Source organism: Dipodomys merriami, unplaced genomic scaffold (assembly GCF_024711535.1).
Source record: "Dipodomys merriami isolate MVZ:Mamm:240054 unplaced genomic scaffold, mDipMer1.0.p SCAF_89, whole genome shotgun sequence".
NCBI classification, from domain to species: domain Eukaryota; kingdom Metazoa; phylum Chordata; class Mammalia; order Rodentia; family Heteromyidae; genus Dipodomys; species Dipodomys merriami.
Genome location: NW_027206501.1, coordinates 1,395,139 through 1,408,891, shown reverse-complemented (window position 1 = coordinate 1,408,891; position 13,753 = coordinate 1,395,139). Strand labels below are relative to the sequence as shown.

The window sequence follows — 13,753 nt, the reverse complement described above, 5'->3', positions numbered from 1 at the left end:
TTATGATGAAGGTTTTGGAAAAATTAGGAATCCATGGATCATTCCTCAAGACAATAAAGGCTGTATATGACAAACCTACAGCCAGCATTATACTCAATGGTGAAAAACTAAAGCCATTTCCTCTTAACTCAGGAACAAGACAAGGATGCCCACTCTCTCCACTTCTCTTCAATCTAGTATTAGAATGCCTAGCTACAGCAATAAGACAAGATGCAGACATAAAGGGGATCCAAATAGGGAAAGAAGAAATAAACTCTCCCTCTTTGCAGATGACATGATATTGTATTTAAAGAATCCCATAGACTCCACTCCCAAATTACTCAAGCTGATTCAAAACTTTGGCAAAGTAGCAGGTTATAAAATTAACCCCCAAAAAACAATGGCTTTTCTATATGCCAACAATGAGAAACATGTGGCTGAAATTAGGAAAGCAACTCCATTTGTAATAGCCCCACAAAAAATAAAATACCTAGGAATTAACTTAACCAAAGAAGTGAAGGACCTCTATGATGAAAACTTTAAAACTTCCCATGCTCCTGGATTGGCAAGATTAACATCGTGAAAATGGCAATACTTCCCAAGGCTATCTACAAATTCAACGCGATACCTATCAAAATTCCACCCTCATTCTTCAAGGAAATAGAAGAGGCAATCCAAAAATTCATATGGAACAATAAAAGACCCCGAATAGCAAAAACTCTCCTCAACGGAAAGAACACTGCTGGAGGAATATCAATTCCAAATTTCAAACTCTACTATAAAGCCATAGTAATCAAAACAGCTTGGTATTGGCATAAGAACAGACCTCAGGACCAATGGAATAGAATTGAAAACCCAGAAATGAACCTACAGACCTATAGCCATCTAATCTTCGATAAGGAAGCTAAAACAATAGAATGGAAGAAAGACAGCCTCTTCAGTAAATGGTGCTGGCAAAATTGGTTAACTACATGTAGAAAACTAAAGCTAGATCCTTATATATCACCCTGCACCAGAATCAACTCCAAATGGATCAAAGACCTTGAACTCAAAGCAGACACTCTGAAAACATTACAGGATCGAATAGGAGAAACCCTAGGTCTCCTTGGCTCAGGCCGAAATTTTCTGAATAGAGACCCGGAAGCACAACAAATCAAAGAAAGGTTGGACAAATGGGATTGCATAAGGTTGCAGAGCTTCTGCAGGGCAAATGACATAGCTAGTAAGATCAATAGAAAGCCCACGGATTGGGAGAAGATCTTTACTAGCCATACAACGGACAAGGGTCTCATATCTAAAATATACTTGGAACTCAAAAAATTAAACCACCCTACAACAAATCCTCAAAGAAACAACTGCCCAATAAATAAGTGGGCGAAAGACTTAAAGAGAAGCTTCTCTGAAGAAGAAAGAAGGATGGCCAATAGACACATGAAGAAATGTTTAACATCCCTAGCCATAAAAGAAATGCAAATCAAAACAACATTGAGATATCACCTCACTCCAGTTAGAACAGCAAAAATCAAGAACTCTAACAACAACAGATGCTGGAGGGGATGTGGACAGAAAGGAACCTTACTTCATTGTTGGTGGGAGTGTAAACTTGTTCAACCACTTTGGAAAGCAGTATGGAGGTTCCTCAAAAGACTTCACATAGATCTCCCCTATGATCCAGCAATCCCACTTTTGGGCATTTACCCAAATGTAAACAAACAAGACCACACTAAAGCTACCAGCACAACTATGTTTATTGCAGCATTATTTACCATAGCTAAGATATGGAACCAACCCAGAAGCCCCTCAGTAGATGAATGGATCAAGAAAATGTGGTATATATACACAATGGAATTCTATGCCTCCATCAGAAAGAATGATATTTCCCCATTTGTTAGGAAATGGAAAGGCTTGGAAAAAATTATACTAAGTGAAGTAAGCCCGGCCCAAAGAAACATAGGTTCCATGGTTTCCCTTACTTGCAATATCTAGTATAGGTATGAGTCAAGCGGAAAAGGTCAGATAATGTGATGTTAGGAAAACGAACCCTTAAATATGTATTTTAATGTTTTCGTTTCTTTCATGCATGTGTTTCTAACGCATTTATAAGATTATTTCTTTGTTGCTTTGTACCTCCCTCCCCCACAGTGTAACCCCCGCTTTCACTTCATTTGATGTCAGTATAACATGTGGAGGAGATGGGGACAAACAAGTCGTTTAAGGATTCTGGTGGACCTGTTGCAACAAGGAGAATTACAAAAAGTCATGTCAAAGCAAGCTTTACAATGTCGGTGTGGGGGGGAGGGGGGGTATGATTGGGTGGGAGGGGAGGGGGGAGGCTGGGAAGGGAGGTGAAGTGTAAACAAAGGAGGAGGCTGCAATGCTTGGTAAGAAATGTATGCATTATCCTGCCAATGTAATTGTAACCCCTCTGTACAGTATGTTCTCAAATAAAATAAAATTAAATTAAATTAAAAAAAAATGTTAGCTTTTCCATTTCAAAAAAAAAAAATTGAGCCAGGTACCATTGTCTCACACCTGTAATCCCAGCTATTCAGGAGGCTGAGATCTGAGGATCAAAGTTCAAAGCCAGTCCTGGCAACCTTGAACTCATCTCCAATTAACCACCAGAAAACCAGAAATGGCTCTGTGACTCAAAGTGGTACAGTGTTAGCCTTGAGCAAAAGAGCTCAAGGACAGTGCCCAGGCCCAGAACTCAAGCCCCAGGACTGACAATAATGATAATAATAGTAATAATAATAATAATAAACTACTCACACCTGTAATTCTATCTATTCAGAATGCTGAGTTCTGAGATTCTTACCAAGCATGAAAGGCAAATCTGGGAGAATCTTATCTCCAATTGACCAGTAAAAATCCAGAAATGGAGGTATGGGTCAAGTAGTAGCAAAAACACTGAGCAAGAGTGCAGGAACCTGAGTTTAAAGCCAGGACCAAGGACCAGCCCAGCGCGCGCGCGCACACACACACACACACACACACACACACACACACACACACACTGTATACAAAAGAGCTACAGATTTTTTAGTACAATATAATAGCTAGGCACATCATAATTAATCTAGAAATGATTTAAAGTATGTAGAGGATGTGTACAGGCCTTTTTATATAGGAAAGATTTTAATATCTGTGGATCTGGGTGTCTTTGGGAAGGGGGATCATGAAGCCAGAGATACTGAGGATAGACTGTCCTTTATCCTCAGAGAGGGATCACTTATATGGCACATTTTAGCTGGGTCTTTTACTCAGCACTTCATGATGCCAAAATAAAGATGTCACTTAGCTCTGCCCCCATCTAGAATGTCCAGTAAGGAAAGATCTACTAAGGGAACTTTGGTTATTTGCAGAACTCATTTCATTGGTCTTATAGGACAGAGGGCCCTGTTGTGTATATCAGCTCTTAGAGGCTAGTCTCAGATCCTGGTCACATTGTCCTCTTCATCTCAGCAACAGAGAACATCCTCCTACTGTTCCTTAAAGGCCTCCCAACTCTCTGAGGCTTTCTCTAACCAGTCAGGTGAAATTTTCTGTGTTTAATGAGAACATATAACTAGGTCAGGTCTACCCAGATTATTTCCCAATTTACAGTTTACTGATCAGTAACTTTAATTGCATCTGAAAAAAAAGAAATCTTTTTCCAGGTAGTATAACTTAATCACAGGAATAACACCATAGGGTAGAGAATACAGGGATCATTAAAATTCCACTTACTACAGCAATCCAAAATTGACCTTCAGCTTATTTTCTAATCTATTTCATTGTTCTCTTCCATAATTTGAAGAGCCAATGAATACTGATGAATGGAAGTTCACCAAAATAGAACTTTAACCCACAGTTTGCCAAGAAAAATGCTGAGTTGACAAAACTCTGTTATGCGCTCATTCATGGTGGGAAGCACTTTTTCTTCTGGTGCTATAGTCATAGCCTTACTATTACTGGACACATTTGCCATGATTCAAACTTCTTGTATCTTATCTCTAAGTGAGCCCTCTGGTCCTCCCTTCCAGAGTCCAGCTTCATGAAGCTGTATATTACTCTTGCACATAGCAGCAATAAAATGCCCGAGAACACTGTCAACTGCTGCCTCCAGTCTCCTCACATCCATCTCAGTGCACACTGACAAGGATGTTCCTACACTCCCAGTTTGTATGGATGACATATTCGCATCTATATTTTTGAATAAAACATGTTTATCTATGTTTAGCTATACTTTTTATTCCAAGATAAATTTTTTAAAATATTAAGTTTGTATTGAGACTGCTATAACTAAATGATAAAATCTGAGTAGCTTCAAAATAACAGAAAGCTATACAGGCTAGAAAATTCAAGATCAAAGGACTAGAAGATTTGGGTGTCATGGATGTCATAATGCTCTTGCTATATTCACACATACTGGAAGAATGAAGCAATGATCATAAGCCTCTTTAAGGAAGGCACTAAGTTCATTCATGAGGGCTTCTGCAACAAGGCCCCATCTAAGAGTACCATAACCTTAAGAGGATTTCAATGCAAATTTGGAGAGCAACAGTATAAACATAGTAAAAAATGTACTAAGTAAAAAGTAGTAGTAAACAATGTTAGTAAAAGCTATCCCAACAATCTATCTCATAAGCTAAAGAATAGGACCTCTGCAGGCAAGAGGGCTCACGCCTATAATCCTAGCTACTCTGGAGGCTGAGAATTGTCATGTTTTGAAGCCTGCTCAGGAAGAAATGTGAGATTCATCTCTAATTATTCACCAAAAAAGCCAAAGTGGAGCTATGGCTCAAGCAGTAGCATACTGGCCATAAGAAGATTTAAAAAGAAAATAAATAAATAAATACCAAAAAACCTTAAGGACAGCACCCAGGCTCTGAGTTCAAGGACTAGTATAGAAAAAACATAGCTATTATGGCTAATACTATATCCTAAACAAAGCCCTATAAATAAGGAAATTACTTTAGATATATGTACAACACATATCTCTTTTGTTGTTGTTTTTTGTTTTTTGTTTTTTGTTATTTGTGGGATTTTTTCGTTTGTTTTTTTTTGTTTTTGTTTTTGTTGGTCATGGAGCCTGAACTGTGGGCCTGAGCGTTGTCCTTCAGCTCTACAGCTCAAGGCTAGCACTCTACCACTTGAGCCACAGTACCATTTCTGGCTTTTTCTACTTATGTGTGGTGCTCAAGAATCAAACCCAGGGCCTCATGCATACAAGGCAAGCACTGTACCACTAAGCCACCTTACCAGCCCCCATACATCTTATCTTTAATTCCATCTACTTCATTTAAGAACATGTTAATAAATATAGTTTTAACGTAGCATATGAAAATCAGGACTTGAGTTTTTATAAACTGCCCTGCAGAAAATTAAACATTAATTAAAAGCCACCATTCTCAGTTGCTTATACTTGTCATCCTGGCTACCCAGGAGGCTGAGGGTTATGCTATAAATTCAGCTTAGACAGACAAATCTGAAATATTCCTCTACAATTAATAAGCAAAAGACAGAAGTGGAGATGTGGCTCAAGTGGAAGAATAAGCAGCCTTCAACAACAATGCCATGCAAGAGCAGCCTCTGCCCCCCCCAAAAAAGCTCAGTACTCACATGCACAGAGATAGAGAGAAAGACAGAGACAGAGAGACAGAGAGCACAGCACAAAGTTAATCGAGACATTCCTGTGAGTTATCTGTCAAATGATCTATCTCAAGTACAAAGCTTTCAAATTACTGCAAAAATTATCAGATGCCTGTCCCCTCTCACTTGTTATGTCCTTATCCTATGCCAATAAGAATGGCTTGTATACCCCAGAAGAAGATAGTAAATGCTGTTGAGAGACATTGAGGGCCAGAGACAGTGGAGAGACTGCTGAACTGCTTCTACCCACTGTTGGATTAAGTTTTTGACCCAAGTTACACATCAGTTATGAGGAGAACCCACTGACTTTGCTGGAGGCCTGGGGATAGGAAAGTATCATTCTGATTGTCAAAACTGGAAAATTCTATTAATTTTTTTTTTTTTTTTGTCGGTAGTGGGGCTTGAACGCTGGGCCTGGACACTGAAGAGCTGAGGGGTCAGCTCTTCAGCTCAAGACTACCACTCTACCAATTGAGCCACAGCGCCACTTCTGGCTTTTTCTGCTTATGTGGTGGTGAGGAATCGAACCCAAGGCCTTATGCCTGCAAGGCAAGCACGCTACCACTGAGCCACCTTCCCAGCCCAATTCTATTAATTTTAAACATGGGCTTTATAAACTGGGGATTCTACAACTCACTTTAGAAAAAATGGGTTGAGAAGGCTAAGAGAAGGAAGACTGAATCATGAGGAATGTGTGGATTCTTAATACAAACAAGTACTGACTAACTGGCTGAATCTCTGGTTTATTTACTGGCTAGATTGGTGCACTGATGAAGACATAACACAAAGCTTTCATATCTGTAATAGCAAGAATCCCCAGAGAGAAACAAACTTAAGACAAGGACTGAGATAAATCCTTGCTCGAGACAAAAGACACAAAAGAATACCTCCAGTCAGGCACCAGTGACTCACACCTGTAATCCTAGCTACTCAAGAGGCTGAGGCTTGAAGATCAAGGTTCAAAGCCAGCCCAGGCAGGAAGTGCGAGGCTCTTACCTCCAATTAACCATCAGAAAACTGTAAGTGGCACTGTAGCTTAAAGTGGTAGAGTGCTAGCCTTGAGCAAAAGAGCCTAGGGACAGCCCCTAGGCCCTGAGTTCAAGCGCCATGACTGACAAAAAGAAAACGGAAAAAGGAATAGCTCCCCCTCTAGAGAATAGATTAGAATGGTTTTGGTGTGTGTTTCCTTTCCCTAGAATTCAAGGGAGCAGGAGGAGCCCCATGCTGCCCACTAAGAGCAGTCACTACAGGAGTTTTCCAGGATGGGAATATCAGTCCTTACTCTCTGTGCCTGAGACTCAAAGGATCCAGGATGCTAACCACACAGTGGAGAGAAGAACGCAGTATAGAGAATGTCGAAGTTGCTCCCACCTGCTTTGCTCTGCAGCTGCTGAACCAGGCTTTAGAGGATCCTTCAGCTCTGAGGATAAGTTAGTTCTAATTGAGAGTCCCTGGGAGCATAAAGCTCTTCAACAGAGTGAGTAACAAGGTCTCCAAAGTTCTTCCCAAGACAATTTTGTTCTTGATTTTCTGGCTGTGACCTTTTTTTTATAGTATATATATTTTTTATCGTAAAGATACTGTACAGATGGCTGTGACCTTGAATGCATTATTTGTCTCCTCTACCCTTTGTTTAACTTATTGAAAAGATAAAGAATAAACTATCTTCCTAATATGTAGGTTCAGAGGATCAATTGCAAGTTATCCATGTAATGTGCTTAATAAATATTAGGTGCCATGAATGCCTTAGGTAAGGCTGGTAGTAGAGTGAATCCTTGACAAAGTCTCTAATGACTCATTGTGTGCTCAAAATGGAGAAATGTAGAGTAAGTATGGATACATGTTTATCATGTCTATCTGGTTAAGTGATGAAGGCAAATAATACAAGTTAATGGGAAAAAATAAAAACATAGGTTTGAAGAATTACTGTGACTCAAAAAGGACTTATTAAAAAACTTTTAAATTGCTCACACTTATAATCCTAGCTATTCAGGAGTCTGAGTTTTGAGGATCACGGTTCAAAGCCAGCCCAGGCAAAAGGCTCATGAATAGTACCCAGGCCCTGAGTTCAAGCCTCACAATTGACAAAAACTTTTAAATTGATTCCACATGGGAAAGCCTTCTTTTCATTTTAAGAGTCAAACATATGACAATAAATAAGAGTCACACAGAGAGAAGATCTCCTGTAAACTTTCTGCTTAACCTCCACCTCTTTGCTGTCCATAATAACTAAATGAAGTAAATATCCTTTCGTTACTAAGAGATTGGGAATAGCAAGAGAGCCTCAAATCAGCCACCCACTCTAACCTGTTCATTGTTGAATCTCACAAATTAGAAATGAGAAAGCTGACCAGTGACAAGAATAGCTAGAGGAAATAAGAATTTTATTTTTAAAAAAGTTAATATTATACTTGAAGATAGATGATAATTGCACAAATTACTCAAATTTACTGTTATATTTCCATAATGTTTATTTTCTCTAGGCCCTAGAAGCTCCTCTAATTTCTTTATGTCCCCTTCATGTAATACTTCCCCATCTCTGGTGACCACCTCTCCCTCTATACTTGTACATGACATCAATTTCCATAAATAAATGCCAGCATTTGGCATTGTCTTTCTGTATCTGGCTTATTTCACTCAACATAAGTGAGCTGCAGTTTTATTCATGCTAAGGCAGATAGAATTTCCTTTAATATGGCAAAGTAGTATTCTATTGTGCAAATAGACCACATTTTCATTAGCCATTCAGCCACTGAAGAACATGTGGGTTGACTTTGTGTTTAGGCTGTTGTGATAAGTGCTGCATTAAACCAGAGGATAGCCAACAGACACATGAAAAAGATTCCCTTTTACTAATCAGAGTAATACAAATTAAGACCAAAATAAAACATCATCTCCCTCCAGTGAGAATGGGAATTTAAAAGATTGGAGGGGGAATCTTGTTTTTTAGAGTTGGAAAACTGAGAAACATTTATGACCAGGTAATTGAGATCAGCTGGGTATTATTTGGCACTCTCCCTCCACCTGTGACAAGGTGCCCACCACTCTGCAATCTCTAAAGCAGCCTTTGAGTAAGATGAGCCCTTTAAGATGACATGGTCTCCATCTTCCCACTCAACATTACACAGTTCTCTCGCTGCAGGCCTTGCCTTTCCTCGTAGACTTCAGTCCCAGAGTCAGCAAACAACCTTTCAGATGACAGAAGCAACTCCATAGGCCTTTTCTATATGCCCCTAAACATTACTTTCAGTAATTGTTTGTTACTAGAGATTTCTCTTTTTAATCATTAGAAAAGTTATAATTTTGTTTGTAGTAGAGCCAATTTTCCTGTGTACCTGCAGATTTAGCACACTTATGGATTTTGGATAAAATTGAAAATGTGATATTGCTATGAAAATATATGCATAAATATTCAAAATGAAAGGACTTTATTTTATTGTATTGTATTGTAAAGATGCTGCACAAAGGGGTTACAGTTACATAAGTAAGGCAATGAGTACATTACTTGTCGATCATTGTTACTCCTTCCCTTCTTTGTTGTTGTCCCACTATCCCTTCCCTCCCCTACCACCAACCTCCCCCCCATCCCGCTGACTGCCCAAAGTTGTAAAGTTCATTTCCAATGTACTGTCCTATGGGTATCCTTGTTGCAATGGGTCATCCTGTGTCCTTGTTTCAGCATTTTGTTATTCCCCTTCCCCTCCCCAGATTAGACATATGTATATACAAGATGTAGGGTATCAAAATCAAGTACAGAGATAACAGGGGATACGCCATAGGGAGAAGAACATACAAAGGAAACAACAACAACAAAAATAAAAACCATGTACAAATGACCATATAAGATGATGTTAGCTAAGTGAAATGAATCCCAAGACAGAGAAAGAACTTTTTCTCAGGGCCTAGGCACTGTCCTTGATCTCTTTTGCTCAAAGCTAGCTCTCTACCACTTTGAGTCACAGTGCCACTTCCAGTTTTCTGGTGGTTAATTGGAGATAAGAGTTTCATGGAGGAGCCAGGAAGGTGGCTTAGTGGAAAAGTGCTTGCCTTGCATGCATGAGACCCTGGGTTCCATTCCTCAGCACCACATAAACAGAAAAAGCCGGAAGTGGCTCTGTGGCTTAAGTGGTAGAGCACTAGCCTTGAGCTGAAGAGCTGATGGACAGTGCCCAGGACCAGAGTTCAGGCCCCACGAATGACAAAAAAAAAAAAAAGTCTCATGGACTGGGCTGGCTTTGAACCTTGATCCTCAGATCTCAGCTTCCTGAATAGCTAGAATTACAGACATGAGCCACCAGCATGCAGCTAAGGACTGACTTTTGATTTAAACCTGAGTAAAAACATGAATCTCTTCCCAAGTACTGTTAAAACATGTTAACACACTCCTTCATAGTTTTTACAAAGCCAATTCCAGGCATGACAATGTTCTGTGCTTCCACAGATCTTTCTATTGAGGTAGCTATTTATCATTTTATTCCTCAGTGTAAGTCTTTGCATTAATCTGTGCCACCTACCTGGCCTCGGACCTGTCTCTGGCTGACATTACAGTCTCCTCATAGTTCTGCCTTACAAACTTGCTCACAGCCTTTTGTATTATTTCTTGTTCCTTACCCTTTTCTTCTATTTCCTCTGTGAGTCTGTGTTTAGTTCCTGGTGACATCTCAGAACTAGAGTGTTTCTCTTGCTGTATTTCTTCCTCTTTTTCCAAGTTTTTCATTTTGTTTGATCTTTGCTGGACAAGAAACTCATCTTTTGCCCTAACATTTGGGCTGCTTTCCTTTCTATTCTAATTTCTTTCTGGAGATTGAACATTTACTTCTTGTTTCTCCCTTCATCTGTATTACTTTAGTATCTTTCCTTCCTTCTACAGGGTCTTCCTTTTCTTTCCATTTCTTTTCCTTCTCTTTCTCACTGTATTGCTCATGATCACTTCATTTTCTACCTCTTTCTCATTCTCTTGAACATTTCTCCTGTTTCTGCTCTTTGTCACCTCTCTCCCTCTGGTCTCTTGTCCTCAGTTTATCTTCTTGTTGGTGCCTCTTCCATTGAGAATTTGTATCGTTGGCCTCTCTGTGCCTATAAGAATCCCTTTCTTTTTTATGGTCCCAGTCACTGCAATGGTTTTACTGGTCTCTGCATTGCCTGACTTGGTGCTATATCTCCCTTTTTCTCATGTCCTCTGACTTGGAACTTGTGGTGTGATGTTTGGCACCTTGCCCTCTTTCTTCACTAGATGAGCAAGAATCTGCTTGATTACTATGATGTTTGGAGTACTCCGTGGAAGTCTCTGTGACCTTTTCCTTTCTGCAGTTCACTTTCTTTTCTTCCATTTCATCCTCCTCACTGCTCTTACTATCACAATCACTATCAGCATCTAGCTTTGCCTCCTCCTTCACACCAGTTTGGAGAATGCGGAAATTTTGTTGTGGTACTCTGTTCTTGGAATTTACTTCATTGGAGTAACCCTTGGCCTTCTTTTATTCCAGATCTGGCTTCAGGAAAGCTGCATTTAGGTTCTTCCTCTTCACCAAATGCTTGATTAAACAGATGCCCATAAAATCCGCTGAGATCTTTCTGCTCAGTTACATCAAGTGGAGCAGTCCTCTGTTCTCTTTCTTCTTCAGTTCACTCTTGCAGTTTTTTATATGTAGATGTCACAAATGTATCTTTATCATCAAATTCTCCTTTTTCCATTTCTTGTTCTCTGTATTTTCATTTCCATTGTTATTTTCTGTTCCTTTTTTCTGATCTCAACTGTTTTTAGTAAAGTTGTGAATATACTTGGGTTTTCAATCTTTTCCCAAAAGCAATTTGGTATTATTTTCCTTCTTTTTTTCTGCATTTCATCATATATACAATACTACATCATCATATATACTATTATACTCATTCACAGTGGAATTTTCTTCAAAAGCCTTCTGTATTTCCAGTCTGGCCTGTTTCAGGGTCTGCTTCTTAGCAACTTCCCTCTGAAGGCTTTCACTCATGAAGGTCTCTTTGTCATCATCCGAATCATTCCCAACACTGATGGTTTTTGCAAAACCGATGCAACTGCTGTGTTTTCTTTGGCAAAATAAGCCTATACTGCTTGCCCAGAATCACCATCTCATTCCTGTGTCCTGAAGGTTCATTAAATGTGATATTCTCAAATGATTTTAAATTAGCCCATTGTAAAAATTATTCAGTTGGTTGTAATGCAGTATTGTATTGAGGCACACTGCAACCAGGGCACCAAAAAATTCAGAAATACTGTGTTTTATTAATAAATTGGGCTTATTATGATTTGATTGATTTCATGTGCTACTATGATTCATTAACTAATATATAAAACTAAGTGATAACAAAGTTCTCTATCTTCAACTACTTTATACATGAGCTTTTGTTTTGGCCCACCATAGTCTCTCTTTAAGGCACAGTCTCTGTCTCAAGAAATCCCTTACTGCTTGATCTCAACCACCCCATGAACCTTGGGTTCAAGATTGAAGGTGGATGTGTTTTGATTCCTCTCCCAGAATATAATTTGTCTATATTGAATAAGATTCCCATGCAGATGTCTTCAGTACTCCTGCCCTACTCTTTTATTATCTGTTTTCACAGCCTCCTGATTCCTTGAGGACTTTGAAGTCTGATTCACCTGTGGCATCTCCACTTCTCTCCACTTGCCACAATTTCTGCCATGATCTCATATGAACAGCCATCCTTAGAACTCAAGTTTTCAGGTGTTTCTTTTATTTGGTGGGGGAGGAGCAGGGGAGTAGCAGTACTAGGGTTTGAACTGAGGACCTGAGTCTCTCACTTGGGTTTTTCTTCACAGGGTGGCACTCTACCACTTGAACCATACCTCTTTTCTTAGTCATCCAGTTTTTTCATCTCCTTCACTCTTTGTCTGAGCATCCTTAGCTATAAGGTCCACTTGGGATATTACCACTATGCAGCATGGCTCTCTCTGAATTGTAGATACTTTCTAACCACAAGCACCTTTCTCTACTTTGATTTCTCCTTCACGAAAGTTTCTTTGTCATCATCAGAATCATTCCCAACACTGATGGATTTTGCAAAACCGATGCAACTGCTGTGTTTTCTTCAGCAAAATAAGCCGATCAGAATCGTCATCTCGTTCCTGTGTCCTGAAGATTCATTAAATGTGATATTCCCAAATGATCTTAAATTAGCCCATTGTAAAAATTATTGAGTTGGTTTACTCTCCTATAGAAATTTCTTCTTCTTCACCATCTTCCCTATCTAGTCCAGGCTCCTCAGTATTATACCACCTTTGTTTCCTCTAAATTAGTTTCTTATGGCTGCTACAACAAATTTCCCCACATTTGGTGGCTTTGTTCAAAATTTCTCAGAATACTTGGGTGGCCCATCAAACGAATATTGGCAAGCCAAGATTTTTTTTACTTCTGCAGAATGTTGTGCTACTGAGAGGAAGCCCAGAAAGCAAGTGTGGTGGGTAGGCCTCCCCACAGATTTTATCCCTAAAGCTGTTACTGCTCTCCATTCTGATTTGTCAGAGAGTAGATTCACAATCTTTAGTGATAGGCTTGTTTGAAATAGAATAAAGTTTTACCTGAGCAATCAACCCAAACCACCTAGCCAAAGCAGGAACTTGTCACTGGTGAATCAAAGTCCTTATGGAACAGGAGGTTGTGAAAGCAGGAAATGGGTAGTGGTGGCAAAAATGGAGAGTATCCTATGGTCAGAGGGTAGGAGCATTGAACACAACTGTATGGAATCTTATTCAATATAGACAAATCATGACCTGAGAGACATTAAAACAGGCCCACCTTGTGTCTAAATCCAAGCTTCATAGGATGGTAGACAACTAGCAGCTTGTACCCAGGAGCTCTTAGCAAAGAGACTGTCTCTAAAGCAACATTTCTCTGCTTTTGCCTCCTACTCTACTACCTCTCCCTGCCCTTGTCAGTCTGTTTCCTTGTCTTTGTCTTTTTATTGTCTCTTGTCCTTCCTATGGGGGCCCTTGCTATTATGCAGATACAAGCTTTATGCCTCCTTGTCAGTCTGCCAATCTAGCCAATAGTTAGAATACTAATGAACACTTGTGTTAATTACAGAATAATACACAAGTTCCTTTTGATTCAGGCTCCCATAGCCATCTCAAACCATTCTTTTTTAG

At 39.5% G+C, this 13,753-nt stretch overlaps 1 pseudogene; it reads right to left on the bottom strand.

The window, feature by feature from the left end:
• Positions 1–10,072: 10,072 nt before the first annotated feature.
• Positions 10,073–11,718, bottom strand: LOC138820481 (nuclear speckle splicing regulatory protein 1 pseudogene; annotated as a pseudogene).
• Positions 11,719–13,753: the final 2,035 nt, after the last annotated feature.